We start from the raw sequence: 14135 nt of genomic DNA, 5'->3' as shown, positions 1-14135 counted from the left end.
ACCTGGCATGAAAATGAAAAAAAAATTTTTTTTGTACAAAGAAAGGTTGGTTTTGGATCATATTAAAAGAGTTTAGGCTTTCTTGGAAATATTGTTTGGTTAGTAACTTATAAAAATTAGTTTCTGTATTTAATTGCCTGAAATGCATCATATTATGTTTACCCCATTTTTGAGCCTTGGTGTATTTCCACCTTTGATGTGTGTTGACAGTGGGTCAGGGTCCTTGACATCGAACCTGCCCCAGAAAAGCCAGTGATTTGCTGTGACTGTAACACCAGAGCTGACAGCTCAGCATTTGCCCTGCACCCAAGAAGCAGGGCAAGTGGAAATTTTATAGTGTGGTTCTGCTTTAATGTATAAAGATGCTAAGACTCACATATTCTGCCTCCTGAATGAGGCCTTTAATACAGCACGCTCCTTGTACTGCAAACAGAGATCCTCAGAGCAAAGCTCTATAAAAGGAACATGATCAGAAAGAACTGAATATACCAAAGTACTTGAATAAAATGAACCGTATCTTGAGGCTCAGAATATAAGTGATCAAAGTACTCTTTTTCTACAAAGTCCAAGTTCTGGAAAAACACTGGGACACAGTGATAAGCATTTGATAGAAGCTTTACTGGGGTTTAAGCATTGGAAAAGTGAAAAGCTTTGTTTGACCTCAGGTTGCAAAGGCCCATTCTCTCCATATTATCTGAGTGAATGTATAGAAATGTACAGAAAAGAAGTTAGAATTGAGTTCTGGACACTGGCTGCCTGGGACAAAATCCTGGCTAGGCTGCCTGTTAGCTGAGTGACATTGGTAAAGATATCTACAAATCTGTTTTAGTTTCTTCATCTGTATATTGGGGGAAAGAGCCACATTTAACTCATTATTAGGATTATGTAGGATTATATAGATACATATAACTTAGAACCATGCTGGCACTAGCAAGTGCTCAAGAAATTTAGTTATTACTACAAACATCATTTTAATTCTTATTAATGAGAGCCCCATAAGAAGAAGAAGCACCTCTTTCTTCCTGTCTTTTCTTTTTCGTTCGTTCTGTCACCTTTCTCTCTTTCTGTTTCCATTTCTTTGCCTCATTCCAAAAGGAATATGAAGCTGAGGAATAAATGTTGAGCATGTTTAATGTAATGTGGTAGACAGAAGAGGACTGGATGCGCAGACCACCCTACTGCAGTGTGACTTCCTCTTAATTAATCATACTGGCAATGACTATTTCCAGATAAGGTCACATTCTGAGGTACTGGGGGTTAGGACTTCAACATATACATTTGGACAGGGGTCACAATTCAACCCATAACACTAGGAGGCATTTCTCAGAGTCTTCTGGATGTTGCTGTGCTCTATGGTTTTCCAAGAGGGTCAGAAAATATGCATGGTATTTCTCAAAATTATCTAACTTAAGAGCACTTTTGTTGTTCTGTGGAGCATCATGATGGCTTCATGCTTGTCTGTGGCTTTTTGGACAACACGAATGGGGACAATTGGGGTTGATCAGAACAAAGCACAGGAAGTCCTCCTTCCATCTCAGGGAAGAGCCTGCTCTGGTTCTCCCCCAGTGACACCCTGCCTGTCCTTAATTACCTCCGTGGGATGGTGAGTGAAGCCAGTAGCTCCTCACTGCCCTGTCAGTTCCCTAGTGGGCAAGAAACCTCCAGGGAACCTCTCTGGCAGCCAGTGTGGATGCCATGGAGGCTGAGCAACTACATTTACATTCAAACAGCTGTGATCCAATACAAACTAGAAGGAAAAGCCCACAAGGGAGAAAATGACTTAAATTTTTAATAAATAGGTTATAAGAAAAACCTGCCTCAGCCTCTCTTTGTGTTGCTGTCAGAAAGCACCTCTCTTGTAGCAAGCTGACATTCTTGTTGACAGTGCTGTTAAGATCACTTCAAAAAAATACCCAATAAAGTCAATGCTAGCCAAATTGCATAGAACTGGAATTTAAAATATATCTGATTGCAGGACTGAAGCCCAAGTCATGTTTCTTACCCATTGAACGTGTGGTTTGTCTGCCTTGAGAAAAGGAGATGTTCATGGGAAGGAGACTGGTATTTATATTCTGAAGGTGAACCCACTCTTGAAGGAGGAGCCCCAAGGATGCTTTCTTCTCTACCTTGAGGCAGCAAGGGAATGAGATTTCTGCTTTCTACTATATCTCTTTGATGTTGCTGTTCACTTTGCAGGGCAGTTTAGCACAGCCTGCACTTTCCTTGTCAAGGTTGTGAGCTAGGTGACATCAGAATAGGAAGGGGCACTGCTGTGTGGGTTCCAGTGTCCTTGTGGGGCTGGTGCAAAGACGCAGCAAAGCTCTTTGTCTCAGCTCTCCCCTCTGTACCCCTGGGCCTGAGTGGCCTGCACCCCTGGGCCTGAGTGGCTGTGAGATGCCTCACACAAAGGCCATCAGTTTGAGCAGAACGAGCATAGGAACCGGGTTGAAAAGAATTGGGTTTAATAGTCACTGTGTCATTAACTGATTGAATGACTTTCAGCAAGTCAGTTCCCTCCTTTTGCCTCATTTTTCTCATCTATCAAATGGGAGTTAAAAAATTCACTCTATTCCTCTAGGGTGAGCAAATAAAAAGGATAATAGCCATGGCAGTATCATGAATATGAGCAGTTATTATTAACCTTAAGTGATTAGCCAGCATGGAAGTTGTCATTTTAGAATATTAAAAAGACAAAACAAAACTAATAAAAATAAAAAAATAGCCCTGAGTGGTGTAGTTCAGTGGGTTAGGTATGCTCTTGCAAAGGGAAGGGTTGCCAGTTGATTCCTATTCAGGGCACATGCCTGGGTTGCTGGTTCAGTCACTGGTGGTTGGGGCGTGTGTGAGAGGCAGCCAATTGATATTTCCCTCTTGTGTTGATGTTTCTCTCTCTTCCTCCCTCCCTTCCCTTCCCTCTAAAAATTAAATGCATAAATATTAAAAAAATAGATTAAAAAAAAACTAAGGAGAAAAACCCAAAGTCTCTTACTTTCTTCAGATAGCGTTGTAGGGTAAGCAAATCACTCAGGGATGAGGGTTCTGAGCAATATGATCACTATTAATTAGTAACTACAAAATAGAGACAAAATAGCAATACTCCTTGGGCTTCAAAAACTAGTTTTCTTTTAAAAACATTTATTGAAATACTCAAATATAACTACAATTATATAATGTTTATATTTCCAAAACCTGTAGAATTGGAGAATATGAAAATATTCTCAACTGAAGTAAATGGTATATCAAATTATCTATTAGAAAGAGCAGACAGATGCTACCTCCGACATAAACCATGGGAAACCCACTTCAGTGCCTTTGCTCTCTCACCTGTAAAATGGAGATCATTTCTGTCCTATTCAACTCACAGGGTTGAATGAATTGAAATGAAATGAAGTGAAATACATATCTGAACAAGTGCCACACACCTGTGAGGTACATTATTTTAATTACTTAGTTGGTCTCTTCTTATTCTAACTTCATTTAACAAACATTGATTGAGGGTCTACAGGAGGTGTAAGCTGGGTAAAGAGATACTCATACTGTGTGCCTATGTGTAGTGAGAGGAGAAAGAGGGGGCTTCTGACTGGAAGGGCTGGGGAGGGTTCAATACAAAGATGATGTGTGAGCTGAACAAGCAAAGATTCATTCATCCATCACTCATTCACTCCATTGATGGCTGTTGAGCTCTACTCCTGTGCCAAGCACTATACTGAAGCAGGGTGCAGCCAAGAGGAGGGCCCCAAGAAGGGATTTGTAAAGGGGTCCAGAGCTCAAGGTGTCCGGGAAATATTAGAAAAATGTATGTAGGATGTCCTCACCCCCACAAGCCTGAGCCAGGGGGGATGGGACACATGGAACAGGGCCATTCAGAGCTGTTTTGGGTGGCAAGAGCTTTGCAGCTAACCCCTGGCACAGTCATTTAACATATCTATAACCTTTAACTGGTTTCATAGATATGTTAAATAGCTGTGGCCATGCTTTGAGCCAGGGGGATGGAAGCGAATTCCACCCAAGATGGGACTGGGAAGCAACTCCCCCTGGTTACAGGGCCTGCGGGAGAGCTTGGAGATGATTGGCTCCATGCCATGGGGCCACACCTGCCCAGACTTACTATGGCAGCCCAGTAAAGCTGGAAGAATACGGGGATGCTGGCAGGTGTAGCTGACTGTAGGAGGAGTCAGAAATGGGGCTGCAAAGGAAGATGGGTGCTGGGATTTCAACCTAGGTGCGGCAGCCATAGAGAGAGAACCACGAGGTTCTGAAGCAAGTAGATAGATAGAGGTCCACGCGGTTCTGATGAAGGAAAAGAGGATCACAAGGTTTTGGAGGAGAAGGGAGAGGATCAGGCAGCTTTGGTGAAGTGAAGAGAGGACCATGCGGTTCTGAAGGGAAAGGAAGAGGACCACGAGGTTTTGGAGTGCTTCTTTTTGCCTCGCGGCTTAGGCAGCAGGAGAGACTTTGCTGGGAAGAAAAGGGGAGAAAGGACTCTTGCTGGTGGGCCATGAGAAGGTGCCGCATGGCTTTGGATTAACTGGAGATCGCAGCAGCCACACAGCTGATGGTGCCGGGATCCTGAATCACGGACTTCTACTTCTTTTCCTGAGACACGGTATCCCGGACTGGGCACAGGGAGAGGGAAGGACTGTGCATCTGTGGGTATTCTAGAGGACTTTAGTATCTTATTGAAGTCATTAAGCCATTACTCTAAGTCTGTGTAACTTTTAAATAAATAATTCCTTTCCTTTTCACCAGTCTCTGGCATTGAGAGATGTCTTTCCTCTGGTGGTGGGCATTGCAAACCTAGCAGGTGTGTGTGTGTGTGGGGGGAACTTCCAGAGACAGAAAGGGGGGATCCTTTCTGTAATAATTTATCGTGAACCACCCCCTGCCTTGCTCTGTAACAGTACTAGGGCCTTGAGAGTTTATTAATGAAGAAAAGGAAGATACCTGTTGTGGAGAACTGTTCCAAGCATGGGAAATGTGTCTCAGCCCCCGCTCGGAAAAGACAGTGGGGAGCGAGGTTGGCGGGCAGGACCCACGTCCATGGATAGATTCTCCAGAGGGAAATCAGGCCTGCATTGTACCTAGACTGCTATGAGACTTGCTCTTGCTAAAACTCCCTCACCCTGAGGCAGCAAATGTTTACTTAGTATTTTTATCTTCCCCAAATCTGGGCTAGACCTTCCAGATATGGAGCATAGTCTGTTTCAACCACTTCTCCCTTTACATTGCAAATATCCTCCTTTGATGTATTCAGCTGACACCCTCTCCTTTGTCTGCAAAAGATAACCACCGGAAACATACCTTTGCATAGTAAAGGAGGGCCATCTTTGATGTAAGGGGCCTAGAAAAACAATAAAAGCCTGTCGAGGCAAGGGTTGGGCGCTCTCCTCTTGAGGGAGTGGCCCAGGCACTCAGAGGTGCTCTCCTCTTGAGAGAGTGACTGCGCTGTCCCTTTTCCTCCACAGGATTTCTGTAGTCCGTGTGTATGTGTATATTGCAGCCAAGAGCAGATCCTGCGGGCCGGGATCTGCATCATCTGATGCATCAGCGTTACCTGTATTTAAGGAATTTACATTCTAATGGGAAAGGGTATTGGATGAGGGGGTGAGAGGAAGGGCTGACTGAGGCTGAAGAAGTTTCGAGGGGGAGAAATGATCATATAGGAGGAGACAGAGATATCAACAAATACACAGAAGGGAACCCACCGGGGCTATGGAAAATAGGCTTCATTTCTGGTTTTATTTCATAGGACTTGGTAGAAGCTTCCTGGAATCTATTTTGAGGAGGATCCTGAGACTTCCTTCTGGCTCCTGTGGAAGAGTGCCAGGATTGACTATAATGATGTCTGCAATGGGTGTGGGAGGGGAGAATTGGACTATGTGTGCCAGATATTTGCTATTCCCAGAGAGGTCCCTGCGAGTAGATTATACCTGTGTAATTATGGTCTGTGCTTTTCCAGTTTCCTGAGAATGTTATGAAGCTCAATAAGTAAGTATTATTAAGTCCAGCATTTATGTGTACATGAAAAATCATCTGGGTATTCTCAGAGAAAGATTGTCCTACATAAATGTAAGTGTTACTGGTCTACTTCTCCAATCTTTCACCTCATCTATATTGAGACCACAAGTAGTCATGTAACTCAACTATGTTCCACAGAACCTCTTTCTGTTTATGGCTCCACTTCTTTGCCCTCCTGGATCCCAACTCAAAGTTAGGATCATCCTCCTCGATTCTGAAAATTTTTGTTGCTTATTTGCTTTTCTTGTCTTCTGTTTGGTGTTATCTAATTCAACTCCTCCCAACATTTTATAAAGATAGTGATCTACCTGTTTCCTTTAAGTCTCCTGAGGAAACTTTATAGCCCTCCTGGTTAACTCACCTTCTTCCCTTGATATCTCTAACAGTGTGCTGATGTTCCAGAACATCTCATACTAGGCTGATTCCAGCTTATGCCTGGGCCTTAAAGGTAGATAAAGATTTGAGAGAAAACCCTGTTATTTAGCTCTTGATATGATAAATAAGTAAGTTTACAAATCCTTTACTCTGTTGAGATTATATTGCTTTTAAGCCATTGTCTTGGTGCAAAATTCTATTTTGTATGCTAAAAGAAAGTTGTTAATCAACTTCCAGTCAAGATGGCAGCATAGGTAAGCACTGCCTGCCTCCTCGTACAACCACATCAAAATTACAACTAAAATATAGAACTGCCATTACTTAGAAGAATCAGAAATGGGCTTGAATGGAAGTCTGACAAGTCCAGAATTAAAGAAACCACATCCACTCAGACTGGTAGGAGGGGCAAAGAAGCAGAATGGGCTGGTTCCACATCCATGTGTGGTGGATAAAAATTTGGGAGGGATATCTCAGGAGCAAGGAATCCCAGCCCCATACCAAGCCCCACAGCCCAGGGTTCAAGTGCCAGGAAGATAAGACCTCATAACTTTTGGCTACAAAAACCAGTGGGGATTGAGTTGGTGGAAGAAACTGCTGGAGCCTCAGCCAGTTCCCTTTAAAGAACTCACACATGGATTTACTCAGATTCACTCTCTCTGAACTTCAGAACCAGGGTAGCTGCTTGAAAGGCACCAGTGGCATATTGTGAGGAAGTGAACTGTCTGGCATCAAGGCAAGAGCTGGAGGACAGTTTTCTTTCAGACAGAAAGGCAGGTAGAGGCCATTGCCCCTTTCTGAGACCAACACCCACAGAGCTGCAGCACTAGCAGGCCAGTGCCATATCTGAGACTCCATCAACCTGGCTAACACTGATTGCCCTGACCTGGAGATCCCCTGAGACTTCATCCTACCCAACCTATACACCCACCCAAACTGATAACTTACTTTTCCATATGAATGGCTCGCCTTGGTTCATGCTTCACAACCTCCTAAATCCTATCAAACAAGCAACAGCCAGCCTCAGTTTGCCCCCAAACCCCATAGCTCTTGCTAAGTGGCCCAAGGCCTGGCACTAGCAGCAGCCAGCCTAGATTCAGTTTGGCTTCACCTGGGAATCTCTAAGTGAAGCACAACTAGCAAACATCTCAGCCTGCTTTATAGCTCATGCAGGCTGGCCCTGGGCATAACACAGGTCGGGGCTGACCTTGGCCTACACCATCCAGGAAATCACAGAGTCTGCATACCCGATGGACAACTACAGACAACATCAGAACACCACCACCATGCCCCTGCACAGCTGATCCTCTGTGGAGGACAGAGGTTGGTGGCCAGTGGTTACAGTCAGTTCTTGCAGCTGACTGACTTGGGTAAATCCCTTCCATTGACCTGCCAATAGCACTCAAGTCTCAACTACAAGAGGAGGGTGTACTCGGCCCACATGGAAGGCAAACTTGAGTACTCAGCTTAGGTGATTAGGGGAGACTGTGCCACTGGACACTACAGGACACTTAGTACATGAAGCCAGGCTACCAAGAAAGGAAGACATAGCAGTTCTAAGTAACACATAGAAACAAGCATACAAAGGCTGCCAAAATGAGGAGACAAAGAAACATGGACTAAATGAAAGAGCAGATCAAAACTCCAGAAAAAGAACTAAACAAAATGGAGATAAGCAATCTACTAGATGCAGAGTTCAAAACACTATTTATAAGGATGCTCAAGGAACTTAGTGAGGACCTCAGTAGCATAAAAAAGATCCAGTTAGAAGTGAAGGATAAACTAATTGAAATAAACAACAATTTACAGGAAACAATAGTAGGGTGGATGAAGCTGAGAATCAAATCAATGATTTGGAACATAAGGAAGCAAAAATCGAGCAATCAGAAAACAAGAAAAAAAGAGAATCCAAAAACGGTGAGGTTAGTGTAAGCAGCCTATGGGATAACTTCACGTGTTCCAACATTAGCATCATAGGGGTGCCAGAAAGAAAAGAGAAAAAGCAAGAAATTGGAAATGTATTTGAAAAAATACATTAAGAAAACTTCCCTACCATGGTGAAGGAAATATACATGCAAGTCCAGGAAGCACAGAGTCCCAAACAAGGTAGGTACAAAGAGGCCCATTCCAAGACACATCATAATTAAAATGCCAAAAGTTAAAGATAAAGACAGAATCTTAAATCAGAAAGAAAAAAGCAGTTAGTTATTTACAGGGGCATCCCTAAGATTATCAGCTGATTTTTTAAAGGAAACTTTGCAGCCTAGAAGGGATTGTCAAGAAATATTCAAAATCATGAAAAGCAGGGACCTATAGCCAAGATTGTTCTACCCAGCAAAGATATCATTTAAAATGGAAGGGCACATAAAGAGCTTCCGAGACTTGAAAAAACTGAAGGAGTTAATCATCACCAGACCATTATTATATGAAATGCTAAAGGGACTTATTTTAAAAAAAGAAGATAAAAACTATGAACAATAAAATGGCAATAAATACATATCTATCAACAACTGAATCTAAAAAAATGAGGCAAACAAAAAGAGCAGAGACAGAATCATGGATACAGAGAGTTTTTTAAAAAATATTTATTTATTTAATTTTTTGATTATGTTTGATTATGCAATTACAGTTGTCCCATTTTTTCCTCCCCATTATTTACCTCCACCCTGCACTGCCCCTCCCACCAACATCCCACCTGCCCTCCACCCCTTGGTTCATGTCCAGGGGTCATACGTATTAGTTCTTTGGATTCTCCATTTCTTATATTATTTTTAACCCCCCCCATCTATTTTGTAGCTACCATTTATGCTTCTTATTCCTTGTACCTTTCCCCCCATTTTCTCCCCTTCTGCTCCCCACTGATAACACTTAATGTGATCTCCATTTCTGTGATCCTGTTCCTGTTCTAGTTGTTTGCTTAGTTTGTTTTTGTTTTTGTTTTAGGTTTTTTTTAGGTTTGTTTTTGTTTATTCTTTAAGTCTGTTTTTAGCCCCTTCTTATCTGCAAGGTTTCTTCTGAGAAGTCAGCTGATAATCTTATGGGAACTCCTTTGTAGGTAACTGCCTCCTTTTCTCTTGCTACTTTTAAGATTCTCTCCTTATCTTTAACCATGGGTAATATAATTATGATGTGCCTTGGTGTCTGCTTCCTTGGGTCCAACTTATTTGGGACTCTCTGAGCTTCTTGGACTTCCTGGAAGTCTATTTCCTTTGCCAGATTGGGGACATTCTCCATTATTTTTTCAAATAAGGTTTCCATTTCTTGTTCTTCCTCTTCTCCTTCTGGCATCCTTATGACTTGGTTATTGGGATGTTTAAAGTTGTCTCAGAGGTTCCTCAGCCTTTCCTCATTTTTGTGAATTCTTGTTTCTTCATTCTGTCCCAGTTGAATGTTTATTTATTTCTTCTGCTCCAAATTGTTGATTGGAGTACCAGTTTCCTTCCCTTCACTGTTGCTTCTCTGTATATTTTTCTTTACTTCACTTTGCATAGCCTTCACCTTTTCCTCCATTTTGCGACCATGCTCAACCATTTCTGTGAGCATCCTGATGACCAGTGTTTTGAACTCTGCATCTGAAGTTGGCTATCTCCTTGTCACTTAGTTTTGTTCCTGGAGTTTTGATCTGTTCTTTTACTTGGGCCATATTCTTTTTGTCTTGGACAGCTGTTACATTGTAAGGGGCAGAGCCTTAAGTATTCGCCAGGACAGGGCTACCCAAGTCTCTGGGTGGTGGTGCTGTATGTGGGTGAGGGATCATAGAGGGAACAATACAGCTTGCTCAGCTCTTACCCTGCTTTTAGTCATTTCCCCCACTACCTACAAGCAAATTGGGCCCTTCTGGTGCTGATTCCCAGGTGGGTAAGTTTGTGTATGTTCTAGGATACTGTAGGCCTCTCAATGAATCTCCTGTGAGGCTGGGAGATTCTACTGCTTCCTCAGCCCCCACAGGTTTTTACAGCAGAGGTTCTGAGGCTTTATTTCCCCACGCTGGAACCCTGGGTTGTGTGGTCTGTTTTGCTCCCAGCTTAACTCCCAGTTTATCAGCAGGCAAACGTGGGATCGCCAGCTACTGCTTTGCCCACCCAGTCCTCGAACCGCCACCTTGCTGTATGTCCTCTGCACCCCAGCTTTCCATCTCCACCCCTCCTACCAGTCTGGATGAATGTTTCTTCTTTAACTCCTTGTTTTTTGGACTTCCATACAGTTCTATTTTCTGGCAGTTCTGGTTATTTTTTTTTTTCTTAAATTTGTTGCTGTCCTTTTTTTTGTTGTGTGAGGAGGCAAAGTGTATCTACTTATGCCTCCATCTTGGCCAGAAGTTTTACAGAGACTGTTTTGATGGTTGCCAGATGGGAGAGTGTCTGGGGGAATGGATGAAGAGGTAAGGGGATTAAGAAGTACAAATAGGCCGAATAACCTCAGCAATTTTGAGAAAGAAGTACAAGGGAGGAGGGATCACAACACCTGATATTTAACTGTATTACAAGGCCACTGCAGTCAAAACAGCCTGGTACTGGCAAAAGAACAGACAGATAGACCAATGGAACAGAATAGAGAGCACAGAAATAAACCCAAACCTCTATGGTCAATTAATAGTCAACAAAGGGGGAAGAAGCATAAAATGGAATAAAAATAGCCTCTTCAACAAATGATGTTGGGAGATCTGGACAGCTACGTGCAAAAAAATGAAACTCGATCACCAACTTACACCATACACAAAAATAAATTCAATAAAAGATTTTAATATAAGTCATGACACCATAAAAGTCCTAGAGAAGAACATAGGCAGGAAAATCTCAGATATTCCATGCAGCATATTTTCATCGATATGTCCAGGTGACATAGAGCAAGGAACATACAGGAAAGAATAAACAAATGGGATCTCATCAAAATAAAAAGATTCTGCATAGCTAAAGAAAACAGAATTAAAATGAAAATAGAACCAACTGTATGGGAAAACATATTTGCCAATGATACCTCAGAGAAGGGTTTGATCTCCAAAATATATAAATAACTCACATGACTCTACTCCAGGAAGACAAACAACCCAATTAAAAAATGGGCAAAGGACTTGAACAGACACTTCTCCAAGGAAGACATACAGAGGGCCCAGAGACATATGAAAAGATGCTCAGCATCACTAGCCATCAGAGAGATGCAAATTAAAACCACAATGAGGTATACCATCTCACACCAGTTAGAGTGGCCAACATAAACAAATCAACAAACAAGTGTTGGAGAGGATGTGGAGAAAAGGGAACCCTAGTGCACTGTTGGTGGGAATGCAGACTGGTGCAGCCACTGTGGAAAACAGTATGGAATTTTCTCAGAAAACTAAAGATGGACTTGCCTGTTGACCCAGCAATTTTACTACTGGGATTATATCCTAAGAACCCTGAAACACTAATCCAAAAGAACCCATGCACCCAATATTCATAGCAGCACAATTCACAATAGCCAAATGTTGAAAGCAAACTAAGTGCCCATCAGTAAATGAGTGGATCAAAAAACTATGATACATTTACATGATGGAATACTACACAGCAAAAAGAAGGAAGGAGCTACTACTCTTTGCAAGAGCATGGATGGAACTGGAGAACATTATGCTAAGTGAAATAAGCCAGGTGGTGAAAGACAAATACCATATGATCTCACCTATAAGTGGAACCTTATCAACCAAACAAATAGGAAAGCAAAATATAACCAGAGACATTGAAATTAAGAACAAACTGGTAGTAACTAGGGGGGAGGGGGGAGGGGATAATGGGAGGGGGAAAGGGGGAAGGATTTTCAGGAACAACTATAAAGAACACATGGAAAAAACCAAGGGGGGGTTGGGATCAGGGGTGGGAGGTGGGGATGGTTGGATTGGGGGGGTTTGGGGGGGGAAATGGAGACAACTGTACTTGAACAACAATAAAAAAATAAAAAATAAAAGAAGTACAAATAGGTAGTTACAGAACAGCCAGGTACAGAATAGCTATGGGGATGTAAAATACAATATAAGAAATGGCATAGACAAAGAACTTATATGAATGACTCATGGACTTGAATAATGGTGTGAGGATGGCCTGAGGGAGTGGGGGGTGCTGGCTCAAGGGAGCCAAGGGGGAAAAACTGGATTATCTGTAATAGCGTAATCAATACAAACTAAAAGAAAACATAAGTAAATTGTTACTTTTTTTAGTAGAGCAACTATAGGAGATTGTCATGTTTAGGTAAAAGGTTGACTATTGGTGATTTCCTGTGGCTCAACCTAATATTTGTATACCTTCTTTAACAATCCCAATTTGAGGATCTGGGCTTTATGCTGTTTAGGGAGAATGTTTTGTACTTAGAAAGGCAAAAGAGAAATGAACATTAGTATTTTGTTTAGACATGTCTCTCTGTCTTCAAAGCCCATTCTTCCTATTTCCTTCTTAATGACAGTAGAAAAAGCTGCTCGAAGTCCTGTCTTCCAATACTTGAAGAATTGTATGCCTTTCAACTCAGCTTTTACAGATTACATAAAGCCAGAAGGCAGCTTGTCCCCTTTGGTGTTGACTGGTTGGATGGAAAAAGGAAGTATTTAATGAGAAACACCTAGGATGTTTGAAATGATATCTACACCACCCGTTTGTTTCTAGAGATCTAGAAACTAGATGGTCAAAACTAGAGATCTGAGGTATTTCCAGCAAGAAGAAGGAAGAAGAAATATCTCTGCCTTAAAAAAAAATAGAAGAATCGCATGGGTGTTTGGATGCCTGCTTCAATCTTCCATGAGTGTTTTTCTTGGAGGCTGAAGAAGTCTCCAAGAAGAAGTGGAAGAAGTCAGTAGCTTCTTTTTCTCTGTTGAAAGAGTTGTTAGCTCATAAATTAGAGATTAAAAAACTCTGGAGATGCCAAGCAGTGGAGAGTCTGGGAGTATTTACTTTAGGCAAAGATAAAATCATGTGTCTTATTTCTCTCCTTTGTTCTATCACCTCCTTTCAGGTCATATCACATGAGGATAATATAAATAAAAATTTTCTTACAAGTAGGGAAAAACACCCACATCTAGTGGTGTGATTGTTTGGAGAGTCAGAAGCCCCCGAGTTCTCTGGGTTTTATTCTCAAGCCAAACTGTGGATTTGATAATATACTTTGGCCAATCCACTCAACTTTCATGATTTTTTTTCAGCAATATCACTCCCCAAGTCATGTGGAAGTTGAAAGGTTGGTTTAATTAGGGTTTGTAGTTTGAGAATCTCAGTGAAAAGGGGCTTAGAAATACAAAATAGTATGCAAAGAAAGCCAAGGATACCTTATAAAAAATGAAAAATATACAGAGGATACCTAAAACTAATTTTGGAAGACCCTAAATGCAAACTTTACCCAGAAGCTACATATACACCAGTTGGAAAGAATCAAATCAGATTCATGGGCCTCATAATATCAGAGATGAGGTGATTATTAGGGTGATTCTGTCCCTCTGGGTGTTACCTGAATTTTCAGATGTTCTTTCTAGGTCCTCTCCAAGATGGAGGCAGTCTGCCAGAGGCACCTCTGGACTTCCAGATCTGCCAGCATTCATACTTATGTTCCAGAGCTCATGCCCTGATTGCAGGGCTGAAATGACCTCAGCTCCATCTGACATTCAGCTGCTCTAGACCTGACAGTTTGTATGTGATTACTACTAGTCTCCTCACTGAGGGCACTGAACTAGACTGCAAAGCCTATACATGATGGTCACCTTAATAAATAGCATCTTCAGCAAGTCGAAGCTT

The 14135-nt window shown here is 41.9% G+C and overlaps 1 protein-coding gene across 2 annotated transcripts in view; it reads right to left on the bottom strand.

Annotated features, from left to right (window-relative positions):
- The window catches only part of LHFPL3 (LHFPL tetraspan subfamily member 3), a 666875-nt gene that overhangs the window by 168116 nt on the left and 484624 nt on the right, over positions 1–14135 (bottom strand). The window lies entirely within an intron of this gene.

Source organism: Desmodus rotundus, chromosome 6 (genome assembly GCF_022682495.2).
Source record: "Desmodus rotundus isolate HL8 chromosome 6, HLdesRot8A.1, whole genome shotgun sequence".
Classification (NCBI taxonomy): Eukaryota; Metazoa; Chordata; class Mammalia; order Chiroptera; family Phyllostomidae; genus Desmodus; species Desmodus rotundus.
Note: the sequence above shows the minus strand (reverse complement) of the source record. Positions and strands in the feature narration are given on the sequence as shown.